This window comes from Triticum urartu, chromosome 7A (assembly GCF_056163025.1).
Source record: "Triticum urartu cultivar PI428250 chromosome 7A, HENAU_Tu73, whole genome shotgun sequence".
Lineage (NCBI taxonomy): Eukaryota > Viridiplantae > Streptophyta > Magnoliopsida > Poales > Poaceae > Triticum > Triticum urartu.
In genome coordinates, this window is record NC_141879.1 from 731,899,246 (window position 1) to 731,918,888 (window position 19,643).

The window sequence follows — 19,643 nt, forward strand, 5'->3', positions numbered from 1 at the left end:
CACCCCCGGCTGCTATTTCTAGCAGCGCTATTTTCCATGCTAACTTAAATCAACGCCATACATACTTCACTCCCTTGATCACAAGGAGCCCTCCTAATTGCTAGGTTGGATATCTTCATTCCCCACCTGTATGACCACCCTAAAGCTGTTGGATCCAGCTTCCCTACCAACTGTGCTTGCCTGCGGCGAACCCTCCCTCTGCTCTGCTATGCTGCTTCCTCCACCCAAATCTGCCCGTTGAAGCTCTCCGGCGGGGCCTGATTCTGCCCCATCCCCGCTGGCGGCACAGACAAAGGATAACGTAGGGGTTGCATAGGATGTCACTAGCATTAACATCCTCGATCAGCGTAGCTCTGCAAGGAAGCGGTTCAAACTTCAGATCGGCATCATGATCATGGAATCTACAAGGAACCAAAAAAGGAGGTGGGTCGGTGGTGGGAGTGGGGTTGTTTGTACCTTCTTATCGGCTGCATCAGAAACTATAGTTATATAAGACCCTAAACTAGGATAATCGCATATTTCCTCTAATAGTTATATGAAAGACCATATCAAAGTCCATAAGCAACTCCAATGGTAGATACCCAAATCAGGCTCTTATTGACTTCTGATACATCAACCCTATCTGTGTTCAATTCTGCAATATTCAGATGTTCACCTGGCGCACTCCTAACATAAAACGTACTTGAACTATTCACCACATGAAATTAACCACTAGTTTATATGATGAAGATATAACATAGTAAATTACTAAATTTTCTTTTAGCTCACCATCAATGTCAACTATATTAAGCATTCATGTATCTATGCACTTCCCACTAGAGTAGCCGTATTTTCTATCTCTGTACCAGGAAATAAACATCGTACATCAATCTAGCATATAAGATAGCTGGGTTCACAAAACAATAAATCTAAAAGGCACACCTCAGGTAACAGGGACTGTGTATGTGATCGGCACGCACGTCGCCACATCGATGAAAAAGATGTCGCACTCCTGAAGATCGCATTACAATTTTGTAAGCAACTCGCTTGAAAGACTGGTGAAATGCATACGATTTGCCAGTGAATTTTACAATGTTGTAAGCAACTCCTGAAGATCGCATTTTATACATCCATCACATACCCATTGTATTATGGAGTACCAAAATTTGGCCAATAAAACTCCTTCTTCAATGGGACTACTTCTACCTCTAGCCATGGATGAATTTTATCCCCTATATACACTAGTAAGCATGTGTAACGCCCTCGATGCGGCTATAGCTCCCACGTGTCGAGGCACGACTTAGAGACATAACCGCATTGAAAGCAATGTCGCAAGTTAGGAAATCATCACAAACATCACATGTAATACATAATAAAGGGGAGATACATAGTTGGCTTACACTCGCCACTTCACATCAAAGTACATAAATAACATCCATCATACAAATCACTCATGGCCCGACTACGGCGCCAAAATAGAAAAGACCCCCAACATGCGACAAGGCCCTGAATCGATAACCCCAACTAAGCACCACTACTGATCGTCGGGAAAGGAAACATAATAACGCTGAGAGTCCTCGTCGAACTCCCACTTGAGCTCGTACTCGTCACCTGGAGCGGAATCACCTGGACCTGCATCTGGAGTTGTAGTATCTGTGAGCCACGGGGACTCAGCAATCTCACACCCACGCTATCAAGACTATTTAAGCTTATAGGACAGGATAAGGCAAGTATATGTGGAGCTGCAGCAAGCGACTAGCATATGTGGTGGCTAACTTATACGCAAACGAGAGCGAGAAGAGGGGGCAAAGCACGAGCAAGAAACTAGAAAGAACAACCTGCGCAAGCATTACTCCAACACCGTGTCCACTTCCCGGACTCCGCCGAGAAGAGGCCATCACGGCAACACACTCAGTTGATTCATTTTAATTAATTAAGATTCAAGTTATCTACAACCGGACATTAACAAATTCCCATCTGCCCATAACCGCGGGCACGGCTTTCGAAAGTTCAATCCCTGCAGGGGAGTCCCAACTTAGCCCATGACAAGCTCTCACGGTCAACGAAGGAAAAGACCTCCTCCCAAGATGTTTCGATCAGACTCGGTATCTCGGTAACTCAAGACACTTCGACAGGTTAAAACAAGACCAGCAACACCGCCCGAATGTGCCGACAAATCCCGATAGGAGCTGCACATATCTCTTTCTCAGGGCACACTCAGATTGTCTAAACTTCCGGTAGGCCAGCCCAGAGTTGCCCCTGGTAGCCACCGGCGGCTGACTTTTTGGACCAACACTCAGAGGAGCACTGGCCCAGGGGGTTTAAAATAAGATGACCCTTGAGTCTGCAGAACCCAAGGGAAAGAAAGGCTAGGTGGCAAATGGTAAAACTAAGGTTGGGCATTGCTGGAAAAGCTTTAATCAAGGCGAAATATCAAGGGGTTCTCATTATCACCCAACCGCGTAAGGAACGCAAAATCCGGGAACATAACACCGAAATGACGGAAACTAGGGCGGCAAGAGTGGAACAAAACACTAGGCGAGAGGCCGAGCCTTCCACCCTTTACCAAGTATATAGATGCATTAAGATAACATAGCAATATAATGATATCCCAACAAGTAAATAAATGATGTTCCAACAAGGAACGGCCTCCAAACTTCACCTGCAACTAGCAACGCTATAAGAGGGGCTGAGCAAAGCGGTAACATAGCCAATCAACGGTTTGCTAGGACAATGGTAGGTTAAAGGTTCAATCATGCAATTGGGAGGCTGACAAGCAAATGGTAGGCATCGTAGCAGTGGCAAAGCAAAAGAGCGAGCAAACTAGCATAACAAAGATAGTAGTGATTTCGAGGGTATGGTCATCTTGCCTGCATCGTTGTCAGAGTTGACTGGATCCTCACAAGCAAACTCAACGGGCTCCTCGGTAGCGAACTTGTCTCCCGGCTCTACCCAACAGGACAAACAAGCAACAAGGATACAATCAACCACGTGCAAGACCAAGCAATATGATGAAATGATGATATGCTATGCGGGATGCAATGCGGGATGCAAAATGCAAGATATGACAGGAAATGCATGAACCTGGCCTCAACTTGGCAAACCAAGTGTGCCACTGGATAGAGGGGATGAAATCGCTTGAAAACGATATAAAGATCATAGGAATCGAAGCTACGGTTTGGAAATGGCGAGCGTTTTAAGATATGACACCGGTCTGCGATTTACAGCAAGTAGGCATCTAAACGCAACGAAATGAATATGCTACAGCCACCAAACATGAAAAAACAATACATGGCAGTGATGTACACAAGATGGTTAACAAAACACTAGCACTGAGCCATAGGCAAATTCATCCATTAAGAGGTTCAAACAAGTATGGAAAAAATGAATATGCAAAACAGATTCCAGACTTAGTGAAATTAACACTAGCCTGAAATTTCAGATCACGAAGCCCTCTTCGGAGCAGCAAAACAACATGATAGATAACCTGAACATGACAAGTAAGAACATGGCATGGAGCTACTCAACAAGCTTAACAAAACACCCAAAGTGACCTGGGGCCAAAAGGGTTCACAAAATACTCTACCGAGCTCACGAACATAGCTCGAACACAATCAGTTTTCAGACTTAGTGAAAACTGAGACATGCTGAAATATAACTCACGAAGGCATGTAAACGAGCTCGATGCACTCACCATGGTGCAAGTCACAGCAAGGAAAGCATATAACCAGCAAGAAGGCACAATATGCTAGCTACACAAGGCAAGAACAAAGGTATAGCATGCATGGAACACTAACGGTAGCATCGGCAAAATCGCAAACAAGTTGACGATCTGCCCAGATTAACAACGAAGCAAAAGTTGAGCTCGATTGAGTCAACCTAGGGCACTCCACATATGCAAACAAAGACATGGATGGATAGAGCATAATATAAATATCAAAACTTCCTTACTGATCATCCTCAAAAGAGGCATGGATCACTAGGAAACAAGCTAGACATATAGCATCACGAACTAAAATATCCCAGACTTAGTGAAAATCACCAAGTCCCTGAAATCAGCAATCTCAGGTACCTCTCTTCGCAAGCTTGCACAAGACAACACACACATCCTAAAAATGCATGGGTGCCACCTCTGGAAAGAAGACAAAATGCTTAACAATTCATCCCAAAGGGGCACAGGCATATCATGCACGAATTAAACATGGCAAAATTGACAAAAGTGCATGATGAACTAACGGATCTGCAATTTAACTCACGAAGCCTCCTTCTAACAGCATTTTGGGCAACAAGATGACCTCAAATGCAAATGATGCAATGGAATGGCATGATGTACATGTCGAGACGAAGATTTTGATATATCATATGTCCAAATCGAAGCTACGGATGAAAAGTTACGGCAGGTCAAAGTAGACATAAAAGATTAGGGTTAGGAGATAAAAGTCAACCGGGATATTTTTGGATCTAGATCCAGATCGCACGGGAACCGAGGCTTCACCGGAGTTACTGTTCACGGCCGGACTTTGAGCTCGCCGGCGAGGGCGTGGTGGCCGGAGATGGAGGGGAGAGGCCGTGGGCCGGTGAGGGCCGGCCGGATCCGGCCCGGACCTTGCCCCGGCCGGGCGGAGGGCGGCGGAGCTCACCGCGGTGAGTTGCGGCGGCGGTGGAGCAGCCGGCCGGCGGCTGGGCGGCGATGGCGAGGCTCGCCGGCGACGGAGGCGTGCGGCGGCGCGGGTCGACGGCGTCGGGGAAGACGGGCGGCGCGAGGCGGCGGGGAAGTGGCCCGCTCGGGCGGCGCGGGGGCCGGGCACGGGCTCCCGCGGGCCGGCGGCGGCGGCGGCGGTTAACGCCACGTGGCGCGCGGCGAGAGGGCGAGGGGCGCGGCGGACGTTGTCCGGTCCGCTCCGGACACGTCCGTCGGCGGCGGTTCTGGAGTTTTTTTTTGAAGCTAGGGTTACGAGGTGGAAGACGGGATCCGAAATGGAGGGGGTATAAATAGACATAAGTGGAGCTAGGAGAGTCCAAATGAGGTGCGGTTTTCGCCCACGCGATCGTGATCGAACGCTCTAGGACATGGAGCAGAGTTTGGTGGGTTTTGGGCCAAATTTGAGGGGTGTTGGGCTGCAACACACACGAGGCCTTTTCGGTCCCTCGGTTAACCGTTGGAGTATCAAACGAAGTCCAAATGGTACGAAACTTGACAGGCGGTCTACCGGTAGTAAACCAAGGCCGCATGACAAGTCTCGGTCCAATCCGGAAACGTTTAATCCCCACACACAAAAGAAAGCTAGAAATGGCCACCGGAGGAGAACAAAGCGCCGGAATGCAAAACGGACAACGGGGAAAATGCTCGAATGCATGAGATGAATATGTATGCAAATGCAATGCACGAGATGACATGATAATAGATGCACGAAAAAGAAAACAACACACGGAGACAAAGACCCGAACCCGAGAAATAAATATAACTTAATGCCGGAAACGGCAAGAGTTGGATACAAATATGGAAAGTCGTATCTGGGGCGTTACAACACTCCACCACTACGAAAAGATCTCGTCCCGAGATCTAGGACTGAAAGAACTCCGGGTACTCAGAACGGAGGTGATCCTCGCATTCCCAGGTAGCTTCACGGTCGGAATGGTGAGACCACTTGACTTTGAGAAATTTGATTGACTTGTTGCGAGTCTTGCGTTCAGTCTCTTCAAGAATAGCAACTGGGTGCTCACGATAGGAGAGATCTTCTTGGAGCTCAATGTCCTCGAAGTTGACGGTGCGGTCAGGCGTCTTGAAGCACTTACGAAGCTGAGAGACATGGAACACATCATGAACATTTGCAAAGTTTGAAGGAAGCTTGAGTTGATAGGCGAGGTCGCCTCTCTTGCTGACAATCTTGAAAGGTCCCACGTATCTAGGGGCAAGCTTCCCTTTGATACCGAAGCGACGAGTACCTTTCATAGGAGAGACACGGAGGTAAACATGATCTCCGATCTCGAAAGCCAAATCACGGTGCTTACTATTATAGTAGCTCTTCTGGCGGGATTGGGCTGCTTTGAGGTTATCACGAATGACTTTGCACATTTCTTCTGCCTCTGTGATCAGGTCATTACCCAGCAGCTGACGTTCACCGGTTTCAGACCAGTTGAGAGGGGTACGGCACTTCCTGCCATACAGAATTTCGAAGGGGGCCTTGCCCGAACTTGCTTGAAAACTGTTGTTATAGGAGAATTCAGCATAAGGAAGACAATCCTCCCACTTCATGCCGAAGGAGATCACACAAGCCCTGAGCATATCTTCGAGAATCTGGTTGACACGCTCGACTTGACCGCTCGTTTGAGGATGGAAAGCTGTGCTGAAGCGGATGTTGGTGCCCATGGCCTTCTGAAAAGAATCCCAAAACTTGGAGGTAAAGATGCTGCCACGGTCTGAAGAGATCACTTGAGGAATACCGTGCAGAGAGACAATGCGAGAGGTATAGAGTTCCGCCAATTGAGCTGCAGTGATCGACTCTTTGATAGGCAGAAAATGAGCCACTTTGGTGAGCATGTCGATGACAACAAATATAGCATCATTGCCACGCTTGGACTTTGGAAATCCAGTCACGAAGTCCATTTCAATGTGGTCAAACTTCCATTCTGGAATGGCAAGCGGTTGGAGGAGACCTGCTGGCCTTTGATGTTCTGCCTTCACTCTTCTGCAGACATCACATTCATTCACGAATTGAGCGATCTCGCGCTTCATTCGAGTCCACCAATAAGCTTGCTTGAGATCCTGATACATCTTCGTACTACCAGGGTGGATGGAGAGGAGAGAGTTGTGAGCCTCGTTCATGATCACTTTACGAAGTTCACCTTTGGGCACAACAATACGATCCTCGAAGAAGAGAGTGTCCTTGTCATCAAGGCGGTAGCACTTGTACATGGACTGACTCTTTGCAATCCCAATCTTCACCTTTTTCACCATAGCATCAAGAAGCTGGGCTTGGCGAATCTGGTCTTCTAAGGTAGGAGAGACTTGAAGGTTGGCGAGGAAACCTTGAGGAACAACTTGCAGATTCAGTTTGCGGAAAGCTTCACAAAGCTCGGGTTGATAAGGCTTGAGAATCAGACTGTTGCAATAGGCCTTTCTGCTCAAAGCGTCAGCAATCACATTGGCCTTGCCTGGAGTATACTCAATACTCGGATTATACTCTTGAATCATTTCGACCCATCGAGTTTGCCTTAGGTTGAGATTAGGCTGAGTGAAGATGTACTTGAGACTCTTGTGATCAGTGAAAATGTCCACTTTTCTTCCCAATAGAAGATGTCTCCAAGTCAAAAGAGCATGCACAACTGCCGCCAACTCGAGATCATGAGTGGGGTAGTTCTTCTCATTAGGCTTCAACTGGCGAGAGGTATAAGCAACAACTTTCTTCTCTTGCATCAATACTGCGCCAAGACCTTGGAGAGAGGCATCACAAAAGACCTCGTACGGCTTGGATTCATCAGGCGGAGTCAGAACTGGAGCAGTGATCAACTTCTCTTTCAAAGTCTTGAAAGCAATATCACACTCCGGAGACCAAACGTACTTGACGTGCTTCTGAAGAAGATTTGAGAGAGGCTTCGCGATCTTGGAAAAGTTTTCAACGAATCTTCTGCAATAGCTTGCGAGACCGAGAAAACTGCGGAGTTGCTTCACGTTCTGAGGAGGTTCCCAATTCACAATTGCAGACACCTTCTCAGCATTCACGGAAATGCCCTTGGCAGAGATGATATGACCAAGATAAAGAACCTCATCGAGCCAAAATTCACACTTGGAGAACTTGGCATAGAACTGATGTTCCCTGAGCTTGTCAAGAACCAAACACAAGTGCTTGGCATGATCTTCCTTGTTCTTCGAGAAAACCAGAATGTCGTCGAGATAGACCAAAACGAAGTCATTGGTGTAGGCGTTGAAGATGAAGTTCATCATGCGAGAGAACGTCGGAGGAGCGTTGGCGAGGCCAAAAGACATGACGGTGTATTCATATGAACCAAAGCTTGTTCTGAATGCTGTCTTGGGAATATCTTCTTCACGAATGCGAATCTGGTGATAACCCATACGGAGATCAAGCTTGGAGAATACTTGGGCACCCTTGAGTTGTTCGAACAGCTCATTCATGTTGGGAAGTGGGTATTTGTTCTTGATGGTCTTCTTGTTCACTGGACGGTAATCAACACAAAGTCGACTCGATCCATCTTTCTTCTTCACAAAAAGAACACCACAACCCCACGGAGAAGTACTAGGCCCGATGAGACCCAATCTTTCTTGCTCATCGAGTTGTTTCTTCAACTCCTTCAACTCTTCGGGGCCGAGCTTGTAGGGACGTTTGCAGACGGGTTCCGTACCGGGCTCAAGTTCAATAACAAATTCAACCGGCCGGTTTGGAGGCATCCCTGGGAGTTCTTCTGGAAAAACGTCTTGATACTCACAAACAACCGGAATCTGCGAAATAGCATCCAATTCACCCTTCTCATTGAGAGAAAACAACCGGATGGTATTATCCCGAGCGGCAAAGACAATGACATCCTCAGCCGAATGAGTCAATTGAATCTGCCTGGCAGCACAATCAAGCTTGGCCTTGTGCTTAGAAAGCCAATCCATTCCGAGAATAAGATCAATATCCGAGTTGCCAAGAATCATTGGAGAAGCCAGAAACTTGAAATCACCCAACATGATGGAAATATCCGGAACTTCGTAGTTAGCAAGCAAGCATCTACCCGGAGAGACGACTGCTAATGGCTTATGCATAACTTGAGAAAACCACCCATGCTTAGATGCAAAAGGTCTGGAAATAAAGCAATGCGATGCACCCGTGTCAAAAAGAACTTTTGCAGGAACATCGTTAACAGGAAGGTTACCCATGATCACATCTGACGAGTCCTCTGCCTGAGCTGCATTCACCATGTTGACCTTGGCGTACTTAGGGTTATGCTTGACCACAGCTGTACTTGCCGATCTCACAGGAGGAGGAGGAGGAAGACGCCTCTGGTTGAAACACTTGTTGGCATAGTGACCCTTCTGTTGGCACTTGTTGCACGTGACCTCTGAAAGCGGACGGTGATACGGAGCACTCGATCTTGGAGCTTGAGACGAAGCCTTGTTCTGAAAGCCTGGGTTGGGTGGGTGGGAAGAACCACTGCCACCTTTGCTCTTCTGCTGATACGGCTGACGGAACGGAGGAGGAGGAAGCCAATACTTCTGCTGCTTGGCCACTTGAGTAGAGGAAGACGGAGTAACATCTCTGACGTGCTTCCTGGAAGCATCACACCTCAACTGAGCAGCCTCTTGCTTCAGTGCCATGTTGTAGAACTCATCGTATCTCAACGGCTCAAAGAGGACAAGAGCGAGCTGAATTTCTTCACGAAGACCACCCCTGAACTGATATATCATGCTCTTCTCATCAGGCACGTCCTGCTTGGCAAAGCGGGCAAGTTTCTGGAACAATTTGTTGTAGTCATAGACAGACAAAGAGCCTTGCTTCAGCTTGCGGAATTCCTCACGCTTGCTTTCAACCACGCTCTACGGAATGTGATGAGCGCAGAAATCTTGACGGAAATCATCCCAAGTGATAACACGTCCACCTCTGGAATCCTTGTACTGCTGGAACCACTCTGCAGCCTGATCTTTCAGTTGGAAGGAAGCGAATTTCACAAAGTCCTCAGGCCTGACGTTACTGCACTCGAAATGCTTACACAGATCCACAAGCCAGTCGTCAGCATCGGTTGCCTCAACACAATTGCTGAAAGTCTTTGGCCCGTTAGCAAGGAACTGGTTGAGTGTAGCAAAGTGACTCTGATTGCTGCCTTGATTCCCTTGACTGCCTTGATTGCGCTCTTGGAGAATTTGCATGATCAGCAGAGTGTTTGCATTAGTAGCGGCCATCACAGCTTGCCATGCTTCTGGAGGAGGCGGAGGTGGAGGCGGATCAGGATTCGGAGTCGTGCGCGTTGGAGGAGCCATCCTAAAGAGGTTGACCACCATTAGCACATGACAGAAAATATTGAAGCTGAATCCAACGGAATGAAAATTGCAACATATAATCTTCACATCCGAACAAAATGAACGAATGCATTTCTCTTGAAGTGGTCACATATTCCTAAATTGCGAAGCCACAAAGAATCAGGTAGAAGGGGTACAACAACGAGGGATGGAATCAACATATGACGTCGAAGCAAGACGAATGCCACAACTCGAAATAAAACCAAGGGTTGGCTTGCGGAATAAGCCGGAACAAATACATGATAGAAATTTCGTCCGAAGTTTTCGTGGTGGGACCTACACGGGCTCGATCGTACAGCACCATCATGTACAAGGCAGTGACATGACATACGGAGCGTCCCCGAGTCAGCATAGCCAAGGAATCTTTAAGACACAACGAGACCACTGTAAAATCGACCGTGAATAGGCGAACCACTAGACGTCGAACCCCAATTTCATATCATACATCTGTCGGAAAGATATCCTAAGGCTACTTGAATTCCCACCTATGAAATTCCCGAAATTTTCCCGGTTATGCAATCAGGTGTTGGGGATACAGGGGAAGCATAATATCTCACCCAAGCTAGCAAATCCTACATCCAGCTGTATCCATCCTTCAACACATAACCAAGAAACCTTCGGAAACCATCTATCTCAACCTTCGAAAAGCATCCGTTATACAAGTTATGGCGATACTCCCGAACTCTCGCCCCAGTACTGGGTGGCGTCGAGGTTATCTCACCAACGAACTGCATAAAGGAGATTTTCGATGTCGCGCACAAATCTCAAGTATACCAGAATTGCAACGATAAAATTGTGACGACAACACCTCGGAGCTCAACTCCCCGGGACACTGCCACAACCCCTAAAGACAGGAGGCACCAAGAACAATGTTCTCGTCACAAAACCATCGGAACAAAACCAAGATACTCGCGTGATCCTAAAAAATTTTTTTTTAGTGAAATTTGAGAAGAGAAGAGTCAAAACTCTACGTCAGGATGCCTTACCAGAGCGATGAGGAGACTGGGAAGTAAAAAGAATTCCTAACTCTCCGATATATAATTCCTAAGTGACTCAAAACATTTTCTAGACACAACTCGGCTGCTAAAAACGATCAAGCAATGGGGGCTCCTAAGGTCGGGGATGGCTCTGATACCAACTTGTAACGCCCTTGATGCGGCTATAGCTCCCACGTGTCGAGACACGACTTAGAGACATAACCGCATTGAAAGCAATGTCGCAAGTTAGGAAATCATCACAAACATCCCATGTAATACATAATAAAGGGGAGATACATAGTTGGCTTACACTCGCCACTTCACATCAAAGTACATAAATAACATCCATCATACAAATCACTCATGGCCCGACTACGGCGCCAAAATAGAAAAGACCCCCAACATGCGACAAGGCCCTGAATCGATAACCCCAACTAAGCACCACTACTGATCGTCGGGAAAGGAAACATAATAACGCTGAGAGTCCTCGTCGAACTCCCACTTGAGCTCGTACTCGTCACTTGGAGCGGAATCACCTGGACCTGCATCTGGAGTTGTAGTATCTGTGAGCCACGGGGACTCAGCAATCTCACACCCACGCTATCAAGACTATTTAAGCTTATAGGACAGGATACGGCAAGTATATGTGGAGCTGCAGCAAGCGACTAGCATATGTGGTGGCTAACTTATACGCAAACGAGAGCGAGAAGAGGGGGCAAAGCACGAGCGAGAAACTAGAAAGAACAACCTGCGCAAGCATTACTCCAACACCGTGTCCACTTCCCGGACTCCGCCAAGAAGAGGCCATCACGGCAACACACTCAGTTGATTCATTTTAATTAATTAAGATTCAAGTTATCTACAACCGGACATTAACAAATTCCCATCTGCCCATAACCGCGGGCACGGCTTTCGAAAGTTCAATCCCTGCAGGGGAGTCCCAACTTAGCCCATGACAAGCTCTCACGGTCAACGAAGGAAAAGACCTCCTCCCAAGATGTTCCGATCAGACTCGGTATCTCGGTAACTCAAGACACTTCGACAGGTTAAAACAAGACCAGCAACACCGCCCGAATGTGCCGACAAATCCCGATAGGAGCTGCACATATCTCTTTCTCAGGGCACACTCAGATTGTCTAAACTTCCGGTAGGCCAGCCCAGAGTTGCCCCTGGTAGCCACCGGCGGCTGACGTTTTGGACCAACACTCAGAGGAGCACTGGCCCGGGGGGTTTAAAATAAGATGACCCTTGAGTCTGCAGAACCCAAGGGAAAGAAAGGCTAGGTGGCAAATGGTAAAACTAAGGTTGGGCATTGCTGGAAAAGCTTTAATCAAGGCGAAATATCAAGGGGTTCTCATTATCACCCAACCGCGTAAGGAACGCAAAATCCGGGAACATAACACCGAAATGACGGAAACTAGGGCGGCAAGAGTGGAACAAAACACTAGGCGAGAGGCCGAGCCTTCCACCCTTTACCAAGTATATAGATGCATTAAGATAACATAGCAATATAATGATATCCCAACAAGTAAATAAATGATGTTCCAACAAGGAACGGCCTCCAAACTTCACCTGCAACTAGCAACGCTATAAGAGGGGCTGAGCAAAGCGGTAACATAGCCAATCAACGGTTTGCTAGGACAATGGTAGGTTAAAGGTTCAATCATGAAATTGGGAGGCTGACAAGCAAATGGTAGGCATCGTAGCAGTGGCAAAGCAAAAGAGCGAGCAAACTAGCATAGCAAAGATAGTAGTGATTTCGAGGGTATGGTCATCTTGCCTGCACCGTTGTCAGACTTGACTGGATCCTCACAAGCAAACTCAACGGGCTCCTCGGTAGCGAACTCGTCTCCCGGCTCTACCCAATAGGACAAACAAGCAACAAGGATACAATCAACCACGTGCAAGACCAAGCAATATGATGAAATGATGATATGCTATGCGGGATGCGATGCGGGATGCAAAATGCAAGATATGACAGGAAATGCATGAACCTGGCCTCAACTTGGCAAACCAAGTGTGCCACTGGATAGAGGGTATGAAATCGCTTGAAAACGATATAAAGATCATAGGAATCGGAGCTACGGTTTGGAAATGGCGAGCGTTTTAAGATATGACACCGGTCTGCGATTTACAGCAAGTAGGCATCTAAACGCAACGAAATGAACATGCTACAGCCACCAAACATGAAAACAAAATACATGGCAGTGATGTACACAAGATGGTTAACAAAACACTAGCACTGAGCCATAGGCAAATTCATCCATTAAGAGGTTCAAACAAGCATGGAAAAAATGAATATGCAAAACAGATTACAGACTTAGTGAAATTAACACTAGCCTAAAATTTCAGATCACGAAGCCCTCTTCGGAGCAGCAAAACAACATGATAGATAACCTGAACATGACAAGTAAGAACATGGCATGGAGCTACTCAACAAGATTAACAAAACACCCAAAGTGACCTGGGGCCAAAAGGGTTCACAAAATACTCTACCGAGCTCACGAACATAGCTCGAACACAATCAGTTTTCAGACTTAGTGAAAACTGAGACATGCTGAAATATAACTCACGAAGGCATGTAAACGAGCTCGATGCACTCACCATGGTGCAAGTCACAGCAAGGAAAGCATATAACCAGCAAGAAGGCACAATATGCTAGCTACACAAGGCAAGAACAAAGGTATAGCATGCATGGAACACTAACGGTAGCATCGGCAAAATCGCAAACAAGTTGACGATCTGTCCAGATTAACAACGAAGCAAAAGTTGAGCTCGATTGAGTCAACCTAGAGCACTCCACATATGCAAACAAAGACATGGATGGATAGAGCATAACATAAATATCAAAACTTCCTTACTGATCATCCTCAAAAGAGGCACGGATCAGTAGGAAACAAGCTGGACATATAGCATCACGAACTAAAATATCCCAGACTTAGTGAAAATCACCAAGTCCCTGAAATCAGCAATCTCAGGCACCTCTCTTCGCAAGCTTGCACAAGACAACACACACATCCTAAAAATGCATGGGTGCCACCTCTGGAAAGAAGACAAAATGCTTAACAATTCATCCCAAAGGGGCACAGGCATATCATGCACGAATTAAACATGGCAAAATTGACAAAAGTGCATGATGAACTAACGGATCTGCAATTTAACTCATGAAGCCTCCTTCTAACAGCATTTTGGGCAACAAGATGACCTCAAATGCAAATGATGCAATGGAGTGGAATGATGTACATATCGAGGCGAAGATTTTGATATATCATATGTACAAACCGGAGCTACGGATGAAAAGTTACGGCAGGTCAAAGTAGGCATAAAAGATTAGGATTAGGAGATAAAAGTCAACCGGGATATTTTTGGATCTAGATCCAGATCGCACGGGAACCGAGGCTTCGCCGGAGTTACTGTTCACGGACGGACTTTGAGCTCGCCGGCGAGGGCGTGGTGGCCGGAGATGGAGGGGAGAGGCCGTGGGCCGGTGAGGGGCGACCGGATCCGGCCCGGACCTTGCCCCGGCCGGGCGGAGGGCGGCGGAGCTCACCGCGGTGAGTTGCGGCGGCGGTGGAGCGGCCGGCCGGCGGTTGGGTGGCGATGGCGAGGCTCGCCGGCGACGAAGGCGTGCGGCGGCGCGGGTCGACGGCGTCGGGGAAGACGGGCGGCGCGAGGCGGCGGGGAAGTGGCCCGCTCGGGCGGCGCGGGGGCCGGGCGCGGGCTCCCGCGGGCCGGCGGCGGCGGCGGCGGTTGACGCCACGTGGCGCGCGGCGAGAGGGCGAGGGGCGCGGCGGACGTTGTCCGGTCCGCTCCGGACACGTCCGTCGGCGGCGGTTCTGAAGTTTTTTTTGAAGCTAGGGTTACGAGGTGGAAGACGGGATCCGAAATGGAGGGGGTATAAATAGACATAAGTGGAGCTAGGAGAGTCCAAATGAGGTGCGGTTTTCGCCCACGCGATCGTGATCGAACGCTCTAGGACATGGAGCAGAGTTTGGTGGGTTTTGGGCCAAATTTGAGGGGTGTTGGGCTGCAACACACACGAGGCCTTTTCGGTCCCTCGGTTAACCGTTGGAGTATCAAACGAAGTCCAAATGGTACGAAACTTGACAGGCGGTTTACCGGTAGTAAACCAGGGCCGCATGACAAGTCTCGGTCCAATCCGGAAACGTTTAATCCCCACACACAAAAGAAAGCTAGAAATGGCCACCGGAGGAGAACAAAGCGCCGGAATGCAAAACGGACAACGGGGAAAATGCTCGAATGCATGAGATGAATATGTATGCAAATGCAATGCACGAGATGACATGATAATAGATGCACGAAAAAGAAAACAACACACGGAGACAAAGACCCGAACCCGAGAAATAAATATAACTTAATGCCGGAAACGGCAAGAGTTGGATACAAATATGGAAAGTCGTATCTGGGGCGTTACAGCATGCACGTGCAACGCACGACTGATTAGTATGTTATTTTATATCCTAATTGAGCTTCTTGATGCCAGCGTTTTCAAGCATGGAGCGACATTTATTTTTCCTAGCTGCATCTGATACCATGCAAGATGGACACCACAAAAATCAAACCAAGAAAAGCAATATAGAAAGAAGTCTTACAAGGATACAAATCCATACTTCACAAGATAGCCAAGGCAGCCGGAGTCGAGGTGTAAGGTGGATGTGCTTCGGCAGCCTTCAATAACCCAGTCGCACTCATTTGCTAGATATGCTTAGCTGCACTGGATGATACAAATACATGGACTAAAGGGGCTAGTCCAATTAATTAGTAGGGACAAACCCAAATAGATATAGCTGAGCTATCCAGACGCTGGGCAGTGATGCTTGTTGTAGATCTTTTATATGATAAAAGCACATGTTTCCTCAAAAAAGAAATGAATGAACATAATTCCATTTATCATAATGATTGTTCAGATTAGCAACCCCAAAGCCTTTACAAATCCTCATAATGCTCAGCTCCACTAAAATAAGTTGATGCATGAAAAACAACATTGCCTAATTCTTTATGGAAACAGCTGACCAACAAAAAAAAGTTTTGAAATAAAAATGTTCACAACTTGATGCTCGTCCCTCTCAGAGCTGACACCAAGAAAGAAAATTAGTTTTTATACACAGCTTGTTAATGCCCCATTAGACGCCAATACTACATCAGGCTTAGAGCTGCTATACCTTTTGTCTTCAACAAGTCAAAAACTTACTGCGTGAGAGAAAAAAATAACTTAGATTTTTCAAAAGTATAGATAATGAATAGGCAAGAGCAGATAGGAAATAATCACCTGGGTGAGTCTGCTCATAGCTTAAGATGGTATGGGCATTAGTTAATGACAATCTAAATATTCGATAGCAGTGAAAGAGGAGGTACAAAATACATTAAGATGCGGTCAATGAGCTGATACCTGCGTTTCAAAAAAGGGTAATATTCTTGGGCTGCTGTACTCTTTATTGATCACAGTAGAGATATACGTTGCTCTCTGCCTAAGCCTGCTAGGGATGATGTATGCAACATATTTCACATAGGGAAGTGGAAAACGGTAGAAAACACCCACGTACATCTTGAACAAAAAGATGTTGCCTATTCCCGCAAATTTTTTTTGCCAAGATAGAATGTTTTGCATGGCAAATCCAATACGTAAACTGCAAGCAAACAATAAACTGAGTTTGGTAATAATATCAAATTTGTATCCAGCCACCAAATGCACAAAGAAAATCAAACGCTTCTGACAATGTTCATCGTTCAACTGAGTCTCATATTGCGTGGCCGCTCGCCTCGGAAAGAAGATTAGCAGCAAGAAAGGACCGAAGGTGCAAATATGTCACTGTGCGAGAGAGAAAAATATTAGAGAGAGACAGAAAAAATGTACCTAGAGGTTGCATTCGTATTCGACTGGTTTTGGGGTGGATTATTGCTACGCGTGTTCCAGAACATCAATGGTTGCGCCGTCCCTTCTCCATTGGATGCATGCAGCTGATCACCAGCACTAACAGACGATTGACGATGGAGGCCGCCCGCCGGCGAGGGGAGGAGCACCTACCCACAAACAGCAGGAACGAAACGGCAGAATCGACAACCAATGACATCGATACATTGGGGAAGAACCATGACCTAGGATAGGAGACGGCGAGCAAGGGCAAAGAAAGGTAGACATGGAGGCCTGGAGGGCCAGAGAGTCGCGCGGGGAGGAGATGCAGCGGGCGGAGCAGCACAAGGGACGGCGGCGGCGGTGAAACCCTATCGCTCGTGCGCTGAGAGGTGTCATTTTCCTCGAATAGTGACGTGAACAGTAGATCCGTGATTTTTTCACAATGTAACGTGAATAGCAGGCCTGTAATTTTAGCACTCCTCCAGTCAGGTTTATTAGTCTTTTTGTGATCCTCAGATGATCCAGAAATGCAAACCGTCCGCGTAATTAATCAGCCCTTAATCACATGCATCCGCCTCGCTCTTTCCTAGTGCGTGCCCCATGCGCTTCATTATATCTTTTCTCCATCCAATCTTTCCTTTTCTTGCGTGGTACGTAATCATCCCTTTTAATTCATCATTAATACCTGAGTAGACCGAACCAATCCATGATAATGCTGCTGCATGCAGGCCATAAATCACGCGAATCAATTTATTCCTTTATTTTCTGGTCGCGTGATATATGGCAGGGTTGCGGACGCGGAGGTTTTCAGCCTGGTGGAGTACGGTCAGCCTAGGTAAATTGCTAAGCGTACACCAGATCGCGATTAGATTAATGATAGCTGTTAGATTGAGTCGTCTGGGCTTAATCCTGTGGTGGTTATGTGTCCACGGACGTTTGCTTGGGTGCGCGTAGAAAAGATAATGTTTGATTGTTTATTAGTAGTAGAGAAGAACAGTGACCTGAATACCGAAATCACAACTGGAAGTACTTTCATACCTACGAGTCCAGCCAGTAACCTGCGGATTCATCTTGCAGGTGGAGACCTCGGACGCTTAGTCAGATCCAATTCGAGGGATTTTCTAGGTTAATTAATCAAGCCTTTTGGGGTGAAATTTCCCTTTCTGCCACCACCACAGTTTGGGTCGCACAGATTTGTCCGTCCATGCTTAGCTCTAGGGCTTGCGCGTGCTGCAGCTCGCCCGACGCAGCGGCGCCGACGAGGTAATGCAGCGGAGCCATCGGGACATCGCTATCATTGACCTCCTCAAGCACCGTGAATCTGCTCCGGCAGATGCGGAAACGGAAACTCAATCACAGGGAAGGAATTCATCACAAAATCTGAACTGTAGGAAAGAGGATCCGTGCGTTACCTTTTAATTGGTTGCATCAGGAATCCCATCTCCTCGTCGGCGACGGTCCCTTCCGACGGTTGCTGAGATCCCAGGAGACCCGACGTGGCTGATGGTATGATGCAGCGGCTACAGGAAGCAGAGCACTCCCACCCCTCCACCTCGTAGTTACTACCACTGCCGGAAAGTGTTTTCCCTGTTCCACGGATCACAACGTCGACGACTGTCCTGAGCCACGGCTCGCCTCCCGCAGGTTGACGGCGGCCGGTTCTCCGTGCTTTCTCGCTGACAGTCAGAGGTCCCCACGACCGTATTTCCCAATTTACATCATTATAACTCGCACCCCGTACCCCATCCACGAATTAACTGCACCGCATCCCAAGACGCCGTTCAACCGTGTCGATAAAGAGCTCATATGTGCTCGTGTGCAGAAACTCCGTGTCCGTAACATCTGCTGCTACTTCTATCCTATTGATAAACATGCGTCAAATATCCGGAACGAATACCAAACAGACATCACACCAAAGCCTAACATTTAAAGCAGGATGCATGCCCCAGTCCAGCCCCCTACAGGGGGTCACACACCGGCCCGGCGCACTCTCAGAGGCTACCTCCGCCATCTTCCACCGGTCCATCTCCAGAGCAGGTACTGACGCATCGACCTTGCTTGACTTGCAGTCGACGCCACCACGGCGCCAAACAGTGCCACCATGCTACATGTATCCGTCCACATGGGGCCGTCCCTGAACCTCCGCATCGCCATTCTGCTTGAATCCGCCATCGGCCTTCCGGTAGATGTAACATCGCTCCTCCTCTTGTCGCCTCTAGGCAGCACTTGCTCCAAAACGATACCCCCAGAAGGGACAACGGCATCGAAGGTGCCATCATCGTCCGATCCGGTAGACCTAGATCTATGGTTTCCCCCGGAGAAGCACGAGTGGGGTACCACGACATGCAACAACGATGCCTCGAGAAAGGAACTACGTCATAGACGCCGCCATTGTCAACCATGACCGCAGTCGACACGATTTTCACCGAAAGTCACGTCTCCTCGACCTCGCAACTAGGTGGAGCCGAACGGAGCCTCGCCGTGGAGACGAGGGCCGCCGTCGACACTCCGGCAAGGAGCCTCCAGCCGCTCCTCACCAGTCCTCCTCACGCCAACGGCCGGCCAAGGCCTTACCGTGACGTATCTGGGTAGTACACCAGATCCGCAGCCATCGATGCCACCCATCGCAAACCGCCCCCCACGCTGAATGGAGCGTCGCCACCGCCACCACCCAACCTCATGTCACCGTCGGCCAAGGAGGCTTCGATCGCCGCCATGCAGCAGGGCGCCGCACTGATTGCCGCCCCCAACCTTCCCGCATGAAACGCCTCCTCCGCCTCACAGGGGATACCGTGGC

At 48.0% G+C, this 19,643-nt stretch overlaps 1 long non-coding RNA gene across 1 annotated transcript; it reads right to left on the bottom strand.

The window, feature by feature from the left end:
- Positions 1 to 917: 917 nt before the first annotated feature.
- LOC125519503 (uncharacterized) lies at positions 918 to 18,535 on the bottom strand. Its single transcript, XR_015611593.1, has 3 exons — positions 18,259 to 18,535; positions 17,885 to 18,167; positions 918 to 991 (listed from the first exon to the last, which is right to left on the bottom strand). It is a non-coding gene; the product is annotated as an uncharacterized LOC125519503 (long non-coding RNA).
- Between the last annotated feature and the right edge of the window lie 1,108 nt (positions 18,536 to 19,643).